The 13,185-nt window shown below is 43.0% G+C and overlaps 21 non-coding genes across 21 annotated transcripts; all 21 read right to left on the minus strand.

Annotated features, from left to right (window-relative positions):
* Window positions 1-386: 386 nt before the first annotated feature.
* trnav-cac (transfer RNA valine (anticodon CAC)) lies at window positions 387-459 on the minus strand. The gene has a single exon. It is a non-coding gene; the product is annotated as a tRNA-Val (tRNA).
* Window positions 460-898: 439 nt separating this feature from the next.
* Window positions 899-971, minus strand: trnav-cac (transfer RNA valine (anticodon CAC)). The gene has a single exon. It is a non-coding gene; the product is annotated as a tRNA-Val (tRNA).
* A 439-nt stretch (window positions 972-1,410) lies between these two features.
* Window positions 1,411-1,483, minus strand: trnav-uac (transfer RNA valine (anticodon UAC)). The gene has a single exon. It is a non-coding gene; the product is annotated as a tRNA-Val (tRNA).
* A 437-nt stretch (window positions 1,484-1,920) lies between these two features.
* Window positions 1,921-1,993, minus strand: trnav-cac (transfer RNA valine (anticodon CAC)). The gene has a single exon. It is a non-coding gene; the product is annotated as a tRNA-Val (tRNA).
* A 439-nt stretch (window positions 1,994-2,432) lies between these two features.
* Window positions 2,433-2,505, minus strand: trnav-uac (transfer RNA valine (anticodon UAC)). The gene has a single exon. It is a non-coding gene; the product is annotated as a tRNA-Val (tRNA).
* A 437-nt stretch (window positions 2,506-2,942) lies between these two features.
* trnav-cac (transfer RNA valine (anticodon CAC)) lies at window positions 2,943-3,015 on the minus strand. The gene has a single exon. It is a non-coding gene; the product is annotated as a tRNA-Val (tRNA).
* A 439-nt stretch (window positions 3,016-3,454) lies between these two features.
* trnav-cac (transfer RNA valine (anticodon CAC)) lies at window positions 3,455-3,527 on the minus strand. Its single transcript has one exon. It is a non-coding gene; the product is annotated as a tRNA-Val (tRNA).
* A 439-nt stretch (window positions 3,528-3,966) lies between these two features.
* On the minus strand, window positions 3,967-4,039 carry trnav-uac (transfer RNA valine (anticodon UAC)). Its single transcript has one exon. It is a non-coding gene; the product is annotated as a tRNA-Val (tRNA).
* A 1,323-nt stretch (window positions 4,040-5,362) lies between these two features.
* On the minus strand, window positions 5,363-5,435 carry trnav-uac (transfer RNA valine (anticodon UAC)). Its single transcript has one exon. It is a non-coding gene; the product is annotated as a tRNA-Val (tRNA).
* A 437-nt stretch (window positions 5,436-5,872) lies between these two features.
* trnav-cac (transfer RNA valine (anticodon CAC)) lies at window positions 5,873-5,945 on the minus strand. Its single transcript has one exon. It is a non-coding gene; the product is annotated as a tRNA-Val (tRNA).
* A 439-nt stretch (window positions 5,946-6,384) lies between these two features.
* On the minus strand, window positions 6,385-6,457 carry trnav-uac (transfer RNA valine (anticodon UAC)). The gene has a single exon. It is a non-coding gene; the product is annotated as a tRNA-Val (tRNA).
* Window positions 6,458-7,780: 1,323 nt separating this feature from the next.
* Window positions 7,781-7,853, minus strand: trnav-uac (transfer RNA valine (anticodon UAC)). Its single transcript has one exon. It is a non-coding gene; the product is annotated as a tRNA-Val (tRNA).
* Window positions 7,854-8,800: 947 nt separating this feature from the next.
* Window positions 8,801-8,873, minus strand: trnav-uac (transfer RNA valine (anticodon UAC)). Its single transcript has one exon. It is a non-coding gene; the product is annotated as a tRNA-Val (tRNA).
* A 439-nt stretch (window positions 8,874-9,312) lies between these two features.
* trnav-cac (transfer RNA valine (anticodon CAC)) lies at window positions 9,313-9,385 on the minus strand. Its single transcript has one exon. It is a non-coding gene; the product is annotated as a tRNA-Val (tRNA).
* Window positions 9,386-9,824: 439 nt separating this feature from the next.
* On the minus strand, window positions 9,825-9,897 carry trnav-uac (transfer RNA valine (anticodon UAC)). The gene has a single exon. It is a non-coding gene; the product is annotated as a tRNA-Val (tRNA).
* A 437-nt stretch (window positions 9,898-10,334) lies between these two features.
* trnav-cac (transfer RNA valine (anticodon CAC)) lies at window positions 10,335-10,407 on the minus strand. The gene has a single exon. It is a non-coding gene; the product is annotated as a tRNA-Val (tRNA).
* A 439-nt stretch (window positions 10,408-10,846) lies between these two features.
* trnav-uac (transfer RNA valine (anticodon UAC)) lies at window positions 10,847-10,919 on the minus strand. Its single transcript has one exon. It is a non-coding gene; the product is annotated as a tRNA-Val (tRNA).
* Window positions 10,920-11,356: 437 nt separating this feature from the next.
* On the minus strand, window positions 11,357-11,429 carry trnav-cac (transfer RNA valine (anticodon CAC)). The gene has a single exon. It is a non-coding gene; the product is annotated as a tRNA-Val (tRNA).
* Window positions 11,430-11,868: 439 nt separating this feature from the next.
* trnav-cac (transfer RNA valine (anticodon CAC)) lies at window positions 11,869-11,941 on the minus strand. The gene has a single exon. It is a non-coding gene; the product is annotated as a tRNA-Val (tRNA).
* Window positions 11,942-12,380: 439 nt separating this feature from the next.
* Window positions 12,381-12,453, minus strand: trnav-uac (transfer RNA valine (anticodon UAC)). The gene has a single exon. It is a non-coding gene; the product is annotated as a tRNA-Val (tRNA).
* A 437-nt stretch (window positions 12,454-12,890) lies between these two features.
* trnav-cac (transfer RNA valine (anticodon CAC)) lies at window positions 12,891-12,963 on the minus strand. Its single transcript has one exon. It is a non-coding gene; the product is annotated as a tRNA-Val (tRNA).
* Between the last annotated feature and the right edge of the window lie 222 nt (window positions 12,964-13,185).

Raw genomic sequence — 13,185 nt, forward strand, 5'->3', positions numbered from 1 at the left:
GAGCATGGAAGTCATCATGTCGACAATGGCTAAGCAGTAGGTCTACTCTGCTTTAAGACAAAACATTCACATCCAAACACCAAATGTTGACATCATTCGATACCTTTATAACACAAACGTCTACAAATCTACCGAGTAGCATGAGTTTTCTACGTTGGGAGACAACATGACAAAGCACCAGGTAAGTTTCCACTGAGTTTCATTTTGATTGAACCGGCTGCATTAGTACTGCTATCAAGGTACATGGCGATTTAGAACATTCCTGTATCTATCACATGAGACTGACAGCTTACTTTGAGGATCTAAAGGGAAGAGCTCCCTGATAGCCTTTACACTGGCAACAAACCACTAAACAGCAGTGGTGTTTGTCATTCTATCAAGAAGCATGTTTCTGCCTGGTATCGAACCAGGGACCTTTCGCGTGTGAGGCGAACGTGATGACCACTACACTACAGAAACCTTGCATGTCTGAATGGGCACATCTCTCGTGGGCATTTCCTCATACAATCAGAGCATGGAAGTCATCATGTCAACAATGGCTAAGCAGTAGGTCTACTCTGCTTTAAGACAAAACATTCACATCCAAACCCCAAATGTTGACATCATTCGATCCCTTTATAACACAAACGTCTACAAATCAACCGAGTAGCATGAGTTTTCTATGTTGGGAGACAACATGACAAAGCACTAGGTAAGTTTCCACTGAGTGTAATTTTGATTGAACTGGCTGCATTAGTACTGCTATCAAGGTACATGGCGATTCAGAACATTCCTGTATCGATCACATGAGACTGACAGCTCACTTTGAGGATCTAAAGGGAAGAGCTCCCCGATAGCCTTTACACTGGCAACAAACCACTAAACAGCAGTGGTGTGTATGTCATTCTATCAAGAAGCATGTTTCTGCCTGGTATCGAACCAGGTACCTTTCGCTTGTGAGGCGAACGTGATGACCACTACACTACAGAAACCTTGCTTGTCTGAATGGGCACATCTCTCGTGGGCGTTTCCTCATTCTATCAGAGCATGGAAGTCATCATGTCAACAATGGCTAAGCAGTAGGTCTACTCTGCTTTAAGACAAAACATTCACATCCAAACACCAAATGTTGACATCATTCGATACCTTTATAACACAAACGTCTACAAATCAACCGAGTAGCATGAGTTTTCTACGTTGGGAGACAACATGACAAAGCACTAGGTAAGTTTCCACTGAGTTTCATTTTGATTGAACCGGCTGCATTAGTACTGCTATCAAGGTACATGGCGATTTAGAACATTCCTGTATCGATCACATAAGACTGACAGCTCACTTTGAGGATCTAAAGGGAAGAGCTCCCCGATAGCCTTTACACTGGCAACAAACCACTAAACAGCAGTGGTGTGTTTGTCATTCTATCAAGAAGCATGTTTCTGCCTGGTATCGAACCAGGGACCTTTCGCGTGTATGGCGAACGTGATGACCACTACACTACAGAAACCTTGCTTGTCTGAATGGGCACATCTCTCGTGGGCGTTTCCTCATACAATCAGAGCATGGAAGTCATCATGTCAACAATGGCTAAGCAGTAGGTCTACTCTGCTTTAAGACAAAACATTCACATCCAAACACCAAATGTTGACATCATTCGATACCTTTATAACACAAACGTCTACAAATCAACCGAGTAGCATGAGTTTTCTACGTTGGGAGACAACATGACAAAGCACCAGGTAAGTTTCCACTGAGTTTCATTTTGATTGAACCGGCTGCATTAGTACTGCTATCAAGGTACATGGCGATTTAGAACATTCCTGTATCTATCACATGAGACTGACAGCTTACTTTGAGGATCTAAAGGGAAGAGCTCCCTGATAGCCTTTACACTGGCAACAAACCACTAAACAGCAGTGGTGTTTGTCATTCTATCAAGAAGCATGTTTCTGCCTGGTATCGAACCAGGGACCTTTCGCGTGTGAGGCGAACGTGATGACCACTACACTACAGAAACCTTGCTTGTCTGAATGGGCACATCTCTCGTGGGCATTTCCTCATACAATCAGAGCATGGAAGTCATCATGTCAACAATGGCTAAGCAGTAGGTCTACTCTGCTTTAAGACAAAACATTCACATCCAAACCCCAAATGTTGACATCATTCGATCCCTTTATAACACAAACGTCTACAAATCAACCGAGTAGCATGAGTTTTCTACGTTGGGAGACAACATGACAAAGCACCAGGTAAGTTTCCACTGAGTTTCATTTTGATTGAACCGGCTGCATTAGTACTGCTATCAAGGTACATGGCGATTTAGAACATTCCTGTATCTATCACATGAGACTGACAGCTTACTTTGAGGATCTAAAGGGAAGAGCTCCCTGATAGCCTTTACACTGGCAACAAACCACTAAACAGCAGTGGTGTGTTTGCCATTCTATCAAAAAGCATGTTTCTGCATGGTATCGAACCAGGGACCTGTCGCGTGTAAGGCGAACGTGATGACCACTACACTACAGAAACCTTGCATGTCTAAATGGGCACATCTCTCGTGGGCATTTCCTCATACAATCAGAGCATGGAAGTCATCATGTCGACAATGGCTAAGCAGTAGGTCTACTCTGCTTTAAGACAAAACATTCACATCCAAACACCAAATGTTGACATCATTCGATACCTTTATAACACAAACGTCTACAAATCTACCGAGTAGCATGAGTTTTCTACGTTGGGAGACAACATGACAAAGCACCAGGTAAGTTTCCACTGAGTTTCATTTTGATTGAACCGGCTGCATTAGTACTGCTATCAAGGTACATGGCGATTTAGAACATTCCTGTATCTATCACATGAGACTGACAGCTTACTTTGAGGATCTAAAGGGAAGAGCTCCCTGATAGCCTTTACACTGGCAACAAACCACTAAACAGCAGTGGTGTTTGTCATTCTATCAAGAAGCATGTTTCTGCCTGGTATCGAACCAGGGACCTTTCGCGTGTGAGGCGAACGTGATGACCACTACACTACAGAAACCTTGCATGTCTGAATGGGCACATCTCTCGTGGGCATTTCCTCATACAATCAGAGCATGGAAGTCATCATGTCAACAATGGCTAAGCAGTAGGTCTACTCTGCTTTAAGACAAAACATTCACATCCAAACCCCAAATGTTGACATCATTCGATCCCTTTATAACACAAACGTCTACAAATCAACCGAGTAGCATGAGTTTTCTATGTTGGGAGACAACATGACAAAGCACTAGGTAAGTTTCCACTGAGTGTAATTTTGATTGAACTGGCTGCATTAGTACTGCTATCAAGGTACATGGCGATTCAGAACATTCCTGTATCGATCACATGAGACTGACAGCTCACTTTGAGGATCTAAAGGGAAGAGCTCCCCGATAGCCTTTACACTGGCAACAAACCACTAAACAGCAGTGGTGTGTATGTCATTCTATCAAGAAGCATGTTTCTGCCTGGTATCGAACCAGGTACCTTTCGCTTGTGAGGCGAACGTGATGACCACTACACTACAGAAACCTTGCTTGTCTGAATGGGCACATCTCTCGTGGGCGTTTCCTCATTCTATCAGAGCATGGAAGTCATCATGTCAACAATGGCTAAGCAGTAGGTCTACTCTGCTTTAAGACAAAACATTCACATCCAAACACCAAATGTTGACATCATTCGATACCTTTATAACACAAACGTCTACAAATCAACCGAGTAGCATGAGTTTTCTACGTTGGGAGACAACATGACAAAGCACTAGGTAAGTTTCCACTGAGTGTAATTTTGATTGAACCGGCTGCATTAGTACTGCTATCAAGGTACATGGCGATTTAGAACATTCCTGTATCGATCACATAAGACTGACAGCTCACTTTGAGGATCTAAAGGGAAGAGCTCCCCGATAGCCTTTACACTGGCAACAAACCACTAAACAGCAGTGGTGTGTTTGTCATTCTATCAAGAAGCATGTTTCTGCCTGGTATCGAACCAGGGACCTTTCGCGTGTATGGCGAACGTGATGACCACTACACTACAGAAACCTTGCTTGTCTGAATGGGCACATCTCTCGTGGGCGTTTCCTCATACAATCAGAGCATGGAAGTCATCATGTCAACAATGGCTAAGCAGTAGGTCTACTCTGCTTTAAGACAAAACATTCACATCCAAACACCAAATGTTGACATCATTCGATACCTTTATAACACAAACGTCTACAAATCAACCGAGTAGCATGAGTTTTCTATGTTGGGAGACAACATGACAAAGCACTAGGTAAGTTTCCACTGAGTGTAATTTTGATTGAACCGGCTGCATTAGTACTGCTATCAAGGTACATGGCGATTTAGAACATTCCTGTATCGATCACATGAGACTGACAGCTCACTTTGAGGATCTAAAGCACATGTGTCAAAGTCAAGGCCCGCGGGCCAGATCCGGCCCACGAATTGATTATCTATGGCCCCCTGGATGATATTTAATTACTATTAGAACCGGCCCGCAGGCCACAGCTGCCCGATGATGTTTTGCACGCACAAACACTACATTCCCCACAATGCAACGGTAGCCCGTGAAGTCACTGCAGGGCACACAAGCGGCGAGGGTCCGCTCGGCGAAAATGACGTAACCGCAGTGGCTCCGCCCGTGCGCGAGGATGTCGCGCGCTGTCGATTCGCGAGGTCGTGCACCTCTCGAATTTTGTAACTCACCAGCGCACACCAGCACGTTAAACCTAAAAGTAAAATATTTATACAACATTCGAAATGATTCGAAATAATTTGCTTTTTATTCACATTATTTAATGGTTGTTTATTTTCAAAACGCCCAATCTTAACGTCTTGACGTTCTCTCATGTTTCGTCCTGGAATTACAAGAGTCTCGTATTTGTTAACGTAATACAAGAGAACTGTTCAGTCAGATAGATATTTGTTGTGAAATGAAGTAGTTACAATTTCAAGCATTTTCAAGTACTTTAGCCTAAATTGCAGCACTTTTCAAACCTTTATTACTTTTTTTTATTTAATGTACAGAACATGTTTTCTTTGACGGAAGTTTGCTTTTATCTGTTTGCTTGTTGAAAAATGTTACTGACAGATCCATAAGAAAATATTGCTTTATTAATTTAAGCATTAAATAATATACACTATGTTAGGTCTTGGTTCAATAGGCCATGTGCAATCATTTCAATGTGTTTTAATAAACATTGAACCAGTCCGGCCCTCGGCTTGTAGCAAATTTGGTTTTTTGGCCCTCGGTGTACTTGACTTTGACATCCCTGATCTAAAGGGAAGAGCTCCCTGATAGCCTTTACACTGGCAACAAACCACTAAACAGCAGTGGTGTGTATGTCATTCTATCAAGAAGCATGTTTCTGCCTGGTATCGAACCAGGGACCTTTCGCATGTAAGGCAAACGTGATGACCACTACACTACAGAAACCTTGCTTGTCTGAATGGGCACATCTCTCGTGGGCGTTTCCTCATACAATCAGAGCATGGAAGTCATCATGTCAACAATGGCTAAGCAGTAGGTCTACTCTGCTTAAAGACAAAACATTCACATCCAAACACCAAATGTTGACATCATTCGATACCTTTATAACACAAACGTCTACAAATCAACCGAGTAGCATGAGTTTTCTACGTTGGGAGACAACATGACAAAGCACTAGGTAAGTTTCCACTGAGTGTAATTTTGATTGAACCGGCTGCATTAGTACTGCTATCAAGGTACATGGCGATTTAGAACATTCCTGTATCTATCACATGAGACTGACAGCTTACTTTGAGGATCTAAAGGGAAGAGCTCCCTGATAGCCTTTACACTGGCAACAAACCACTAAACAGCAGTGGTGTTTGTCATTCTATCAAGAAGCATGTTTCTGCCTGGTATCGAACCAGGGACCTTTCGCGTGTGAGGCGAACGTGATGACCACTACACTACAGAAACCTTGCATGTCTGAATGGGCACATCTCTCGTGGGCATTTCCTCATTCTATCAGAGCATGGAAGTCATCATGTCAACAATGGCTAAGCAGTAGGTCTACTCTGCTTTAAGACAAAACATTCACATCCAAACACCAAATGTTGACATCATTCGATACCTTTATAACACAAACGTCTACAAATCAACCGAGTAGCATGAGTTTTCTACGTTGGGAGACAACATGACAAAGCACTAGGTAAGTTTCCACTGAGTGTAATTTTGATTGAACCGGCTGCATTAGTACTGCTATCAAGGTACATGGCGATTTAGAACATTCCTGTATCGATCACATAAGACTGACAGCTCACTTTGAGGATCTAAAGGGAAGAGCTCCCCGATAGCCTTTACACTGGCAACAAACCACTAAACAGCAGTGGTGTGTTTGTCATTCTATCAAGAAGCATGTTTCTGCCTGGTATCGAACCAGGGACCTTTCGCGTGTATGGCGAACGTGATGACCACTACACTACAGAAACCTTGCTTGTCTGAATGGGCACATCTCTCGTGGGCGTTTCCTCATACAATCAGAGCATGGAAGTCATCATGTCAACAATGGCTAAGCAGTAGGTCTACTCTGCTTTAAGACAAAACATTCACATCCAAACACCAAATGTTGACATCATTCGATACCTTTATAACACAAACGTCTACAAATCAACCGAGTAGCATGAGTTTTCTATGTTGGGAGACAACATGACAAAGCACTAGGTAAGTTTCCACTGAGTGTAATTTTGATTGAACCGGCTGCATTAGTACTGCTATCAAGGTACATGGCGATTTAGAACATTCCTGTATCGATCACATGAGACTGACAGCTCACTTTGAGGATCTAAAGCACATGTGTCAAAGTCAAGGCCCGCGGGCCAGATCCGGCCCACGAATTGATTATCTATGGCCCCCTGGATGATATTTAATTACTATTAGAACCGGCCCGCAGGCCACAGCTGCCCGATGATGTTTTGCACGCACAAACACTACATTCCCCACAATGCAACGGTAGCCCGTGAAGTCACTGCAGGGCACACAAGCGGCGAGGGTCCGCTCGGCGAAAATGACGTAACCGCAGTGGCTCCGCCCGTGCGCGAGGATGTCGCGCGCTGTCGATTCGCGAGGTCGTGCACCTCTCGAATTTTGTAACTCACCAGCGCACACCAGCACGTTAAACCTAAAAGTAAAATATTTATACAACATTCGAAATGATTCGAAATAATTTGCTTTTTATTCACATTATTTAATGGTTGTTTATTTTCAAAACGCCCAATCTTAACGTCTTGACGTTCTCTCATGTTTCGTCCTGGAATTACAAGAGTCTCGTATTTGTTAACGTAATACAAGAGAACTGTTCAGTCAGATAGATATTTGTTGTGAAATGAAGTAGTTACAATTTCAAGCATTTTCAAGTACTTTAGCCTAAATTGCAGCACTTTTCAAACCTTTATTACTTTTTTTTATTTAATGTACAGAACATGTTTTCTTTGACGGAAGTTTGCTTTTATCTGTTTGCTTGTTGAAAAATGTTACTGACAGATCCATAAGAAAATATTGCTTTATTAATTTAAGCATTAAATAATATACACTATGTTAGGTCTTGGTTCAATAGGCCATGTGCAATCATTTCAATGTGTTTTAATAAACATTGAACCAGTCCGGCCCTCGGCTTGTAGCAAATTTGGTTTTTTGGCCCTCGGTGTACTTGACTTTGACATCCCTGATCTAAAGGGAAGAGCTCCCTGATAGCCTTTACACTGGCAACAAACCACTAAACAGCAGTGGTGTGTATGTCATTCTATCAAGAAGCATGTTTCTGCCTGGTATCGAACCAGGGACCTTTCGCATGTAAGGCAAACGTGATGACCACTACACTACAGAAACCTTGCTTGTCTGAATGGGCACATCTCTCGTGGGCGTTTCCTCATACAATCAGAGCATGGAAGTCATCATGTCAACAATGGCTAAGCAGTAGGTCTACTCTGCTTAAAGACAAAACATTCACATCCAAACACCAAATGTTGACATCATTCGATACCTTTATAACACAAACGTCTACAAATCAACCGAGTAGCATGAGTTTTCTACGTTGGGAGACAACATGACAAAGCACTAGGTAAGTTTCCACTGAGTGTAATTTTGATTGAACCGGCTGCATTAGTACTGCTATCAAGGTACATGGCGATTTAGAACATTCCTGTATCGATCACATGAGACTGACAGCTCATTTTGAGGATCTAAAGGGAAGAGCTCCCCGATTGCCTTTACACTGGCAACAAACCACTAAACAGCAGTGGTGTTTGTCATTCTATCAAGAAGCATGTTTCTGCCTGGTATCGAACCAGGGACCTTTTGCGTGTGAGGTGAACGTGATGACCACTACACTACAGAAATGTTGCATGTCTGAATGGGCACATCTCTCGTGGGCGTTTCCTCATACAATCAGAGCATGGAAGTCATCATGTCAACAATGGCTAAGCAGTAGGTCTACTCTGCTTAAAGACAAAACATTCACATCCAAACACCAAATGTTGACATCATTCGATACCTTTATAACACAAACGTCTACAAATCAACCGAGTAGCATGAGTTTTCTATGTTGGGAGACAACATGACAAAGCACTAGGTAAGTTTCCACTGAGTTTCATTTTGATTGAACCGGCTGCATTAGTACTGCTATCAAGGTACATGGCGATTTAGAACATTCCTGTACCGATCACATGAGACTGACAGCTCACTTTGAGGATCTAAAGGCAAGCGCTCCCCGATAGCCTTTACACTGGCAACAAACCACTAAACAGCAGTGGTGTTTGTCATTCTATCAAGAAGCATGTTTCTGCCTGGTATCGAACCAGGGACCTTTCGCGTGTAAGGCGAACATGATGACCACTACACTACAGAAACCTTGCTTGTCTGAATGGGCACATCTCTCGTGAGCATTTCCTCATACAATCACAGCATGGAAGTCATCATGTCAACAATGGCTAAGCAGTAGGTCTACTCTGCTTAAAGACAAAACATTCACATCCAAACACCAAATGTTGACTTCATTCGATACCTTTATAACACAAACGTCTACAAATCAACCGAGTAGCATGAGTTTTCTATGTTGGGAGACAACATGACAAAGCACTAGGTAAGTTTCCACTGAGTGTAATTTTGATTGAACCGGCTGCATTAGTACTGCTATCAAGGTACATGGCGATTTAGAACATTCCTGTATCGATCACATGAGACTGACAGCTCACTTTGAGGATCTAAAGGCAAGCGCTCCCCGATAGCCTTTACACTGGCAACAAACCACTAAACAGCAGTGGTGTGTTTGTCATTCTATCAAGAAGCATGTTTCTGCCTGGTATCGAACCAGGGACCTTTCGCGTGTGAGGCGAACGTGATGACCACTACACTACAGAAACCTTGCTTGTCTGAATGGGCACATCTCTCGTGGGCGTTTCCTCATACAATCAGAGCATGGAAGTCATCATGTCAACAATGGCTAAGCAGTAGGTCTACTCTGCTTAAAGACAAAACATTCACATCCAAACACCAAATGTTGACATCATTCGATACCTTTATAACACAAACGTCTACAAATCAACCGAGTAGCATGAGTTTTCTATGTTGAGAGACAACATGACAAAGCACTAGGTAAGTTTCCACTGAGTTTCATTTTGATTGAACCGGCTGCATTAGTACTGCTATCAAGGTACATGGCGATTTGGAACATTCCTGTACCGATCACATGAGACTGACAGCTCACTTTGAGGATCTAAAGGGAAGAGCTCCCCGATAGCCTTTACACTGGCAACAAACCACTAAACAGCAGTGGTGTGTTTGTCATTCTATCAAGAAGCATGTTTCTGCCTGGTATCGAATCAGGGACCTTTCGCGTGTAAGGCGAACGTGATGACCACTACACTACAGAAACCTTGCTTGTCTGAATGGGCACATCTCTCGTGGGCGTTTCCTCATACAATCAGAGCATGGAAGTCATCATGTCAACAATGGCTAAGCAGTAGGTCTACTCTGCTTTAAGACAAAACATTCACATCCAAACACCAAATGTTGACATCATTCGATCCCTTTATAACACAAACGTCTACAAATCAACCGAGTAGCATGAGTTTTCTACGTTGGGAGACAACATGACAAAGCACTAGGTACGTTTCCACTGAGTTTCATTTTGATTGAACTGGCTGCATTAGTACTGCTATCAAGGTACATGGCGATTTAGAACATTCCTGTATCGATCACATGAGACTGACAGCTCACTTTGAGGATCTAAAGGCAAGCGCTCCCCGATAGCCTTTACACTGGCAACAAATCACTAAACAGCAGTGGTGTTTGTCATTCTATCAAGAAACATGTTTCTGCCTGGTATCGAACCAGGGACCTTTCGCGTGTGAGGCGAACATGATGACCACTACACTACAGAAACCTTGCTTGTCTGAATGGGCACATCTCTCGTGGGCGTTTCCTCATACAAACACAGCATGGAAGTCATCATGTCAACAATGGCTAAGCAGTAGGTCTACTCTGCTTTAAGACAAAACATTCACATCCAAACACCAAATGTTGACATAATTCGATCCCATTATAACACAAACGTCTACAAATCAACCGAGTAGCATGAGTTTTCTACGTTGGGAGACAACATGACAAAGCACTAGGTACGTTTCCACTGAGTTTCATTTTGATTGAACCGGCTGCATTAGTACTGCTATCAAGGTACATGGCGATTTAGAACATTCCTGTATCGATCACATGAGACTGACAGCTCACTTTGAGGTTCTAAAGGGAAGAGCTCCCCGATAGCCTTTACACTGGCAACAAACCACTAAACAGCAGTGGTGTGTTTGTCATTCTATCAAGAAGCATGTTTCTGCCTGGTATCAAACCAGGGACCTTTCGCGTGTAAGGCGAACGTGATGACCACTACACTACAGAAACCTTGCTTGTCTGAATGGGCACATCTCTCGTGGGCGTTTCCTCATACAATCAGAGCATGGAAGTCATCATGTCAACAATGGCTAAGCAGTAGGTCTACTCTGCTTTAAGACAAAACATTCACATCCAAACACCAAATGTTGACATCATTCGATCCCTTTATAACACAAACGTCTACAAATCAACCGAGTAGCATGAGTTTTCTACGTTGGGAGACAACATGACAAAGCACTAGGTACGTTTCCACTGAGTTTCATTTTGATTGAACTGGCTGCATTAGTACTGCTATCAAGGTACATGGCGATTTAGAACATTCCTGTATCGATCACATGAGACTGACAGCTCACTTTGAGGATCTAAAGGCAAGCGCTCCCCGATAGCCTTTACACTGGCAACAAATCACTAAACAGCAGTGGTGTTTGTCATTCTATCAAGAAACATGTTTCTGCCTGGTATCGAACCAGGGACCTTTCGCGTGTGAGGCGAACATGATGACCACTACACTACAGAAACCTTGCTTGTCTGAATGGGCACATCTCTCGTGGGCGTTTCCTCATACAATCAGAGCATGGAAGTCATCATGTCAACAATGGCTAAGCAGTAGGTCTACTCTGCTTAAAGACAAAACATTCACATCCAAACACCAAATGTTGACTTCATTCGATACCTTTATAACACAAACGTCTACAAATCAACCGAGTAGCATGAGTTTTCTATGTTGGGAGACAACATGACAAAGCACTAGGTAAGTTTCCACTGAGTGTAATTTTGATTGAACCGGCTGCATTAGTACTGCTATCAAGGTACATGGCGATTTAGAACATTCCTGTATCGATCACATGAGACTGACAGCTCACTTTGAGGATCTAAAGGCAAGCGCTCCCCGATAGCCTTTACACTGGCAACAAACCACTAAACAGCAGTGGTGTGTTTGTCATTCTATCAAGAAGCATGTTTCTGCCTGGTATCGAACCAGGGACCTTTCGCGTGTGAGGCGAACGTGATGACCACTACACTACAGAAACCTTGCTTGTCTGAATGGGCACATCTCTCGTGGGCGTTTCCTCATACAATCAGAGCATGGAAGTCATCATGTCAACAATGGCTAAGCAGTAGGTCTACTCTGCTTAAAGACAAAACATTCACATCCAAACACCAAATGTTGACATCATTCGATACCTTTATAACACAAACGTCTACAAATCAACCGAGTAGCATGAGTTTTCTATGTTGAGAGACAACATGACAAAGCACTAGGTAAGTTTCCACTGAGTTTCATTTTGATTGAACCGGCTGCATTAGTACTGCTATCAAGGTACATGGCGATTTGGAACATTCCTGTACCGATCACATGAGACTGACAGCTCACTTTGAGGATCTAAAGGGAAGAGCTCCCCGATAGCCTTTACACTGGCAACAAACCACTAAACAGCAGTGGTGTGTTTGTCATTCTATCAAGAAGCATGTTTCTGCCTGGTATCGAATCAGGGACCTTTCGCGTGTAAGGCGAACGTGATGACCACTACACTACAGAAACCTTGCTTGTCTGAATGGGCACATCTCTCGTGGGCGTTTCCTCATACAATCAGAGCATGGAAGTCATCATGTCAACAATGGCTAAGCAGTAGGTCTACTCTGCTTTAAGACAAAACATTCACATCCAAACACCAAATGTTGACATCATTCGATCCCTTTATAACACAAACGTCTACAAATCAACCGAGTAGCATGAGTTTTCTACGTTGGGAGACAACATGACAAAGCACTAGGTACGTTTCCACTGAGTTTCATTTTGATTGAACTGGCTGCATTAGTACTGCTATCAAGGTACATGGCGATTTAGAACATTCCTGTATCGATCACATGAGACTGACAGCTCACTTTGAGGATCTAAAGGCAAGCGCTCCCCGATAGCCTTTACACTGGCAACAAATCACTAAACAGCAGTGGTGTTTGTCATTCTATCAAGAAACATGTTTCTGCCTGGTATCGAACCAGGGACCTTTCGCGTGTGAGGCGAACATGATGACCACTACACTACAGAAACCTTGCTTGTCTGAATGGGCACATCTCTCGTGGGCGTTTCCTCATACAAACACAGCATGGAAGTCATCATGTCAACAATGGCTAAGCAGTAGGTCTACTCTGCTTTAAGACAAAACATTCACATCCAAACACCAAATGTTGACATAATTCGATCCCATTATAACACAAACGTCTACAAATCAACCGAGTAGCATGAGTTTTCTACGTTGGGAGACAACATGAC

The sequence above is a fragment of the Brachyhypopomus gauderio genome, unplaced genomic scaffold (genome assembly GCF_052324685.1).
Source record: "Brachyhypopomus gauderio isolate BG-103 unplaced genomic scaffold, BGAUD_0.2 sc119, whole genome shotgun sequence".
NCBI lineage: Eukaryota > Metazoa > Chordata > Actinopteri > Gymnotiformes > Hypopomidae > Brachyhypopomus > Brachyhypopomus gauderio.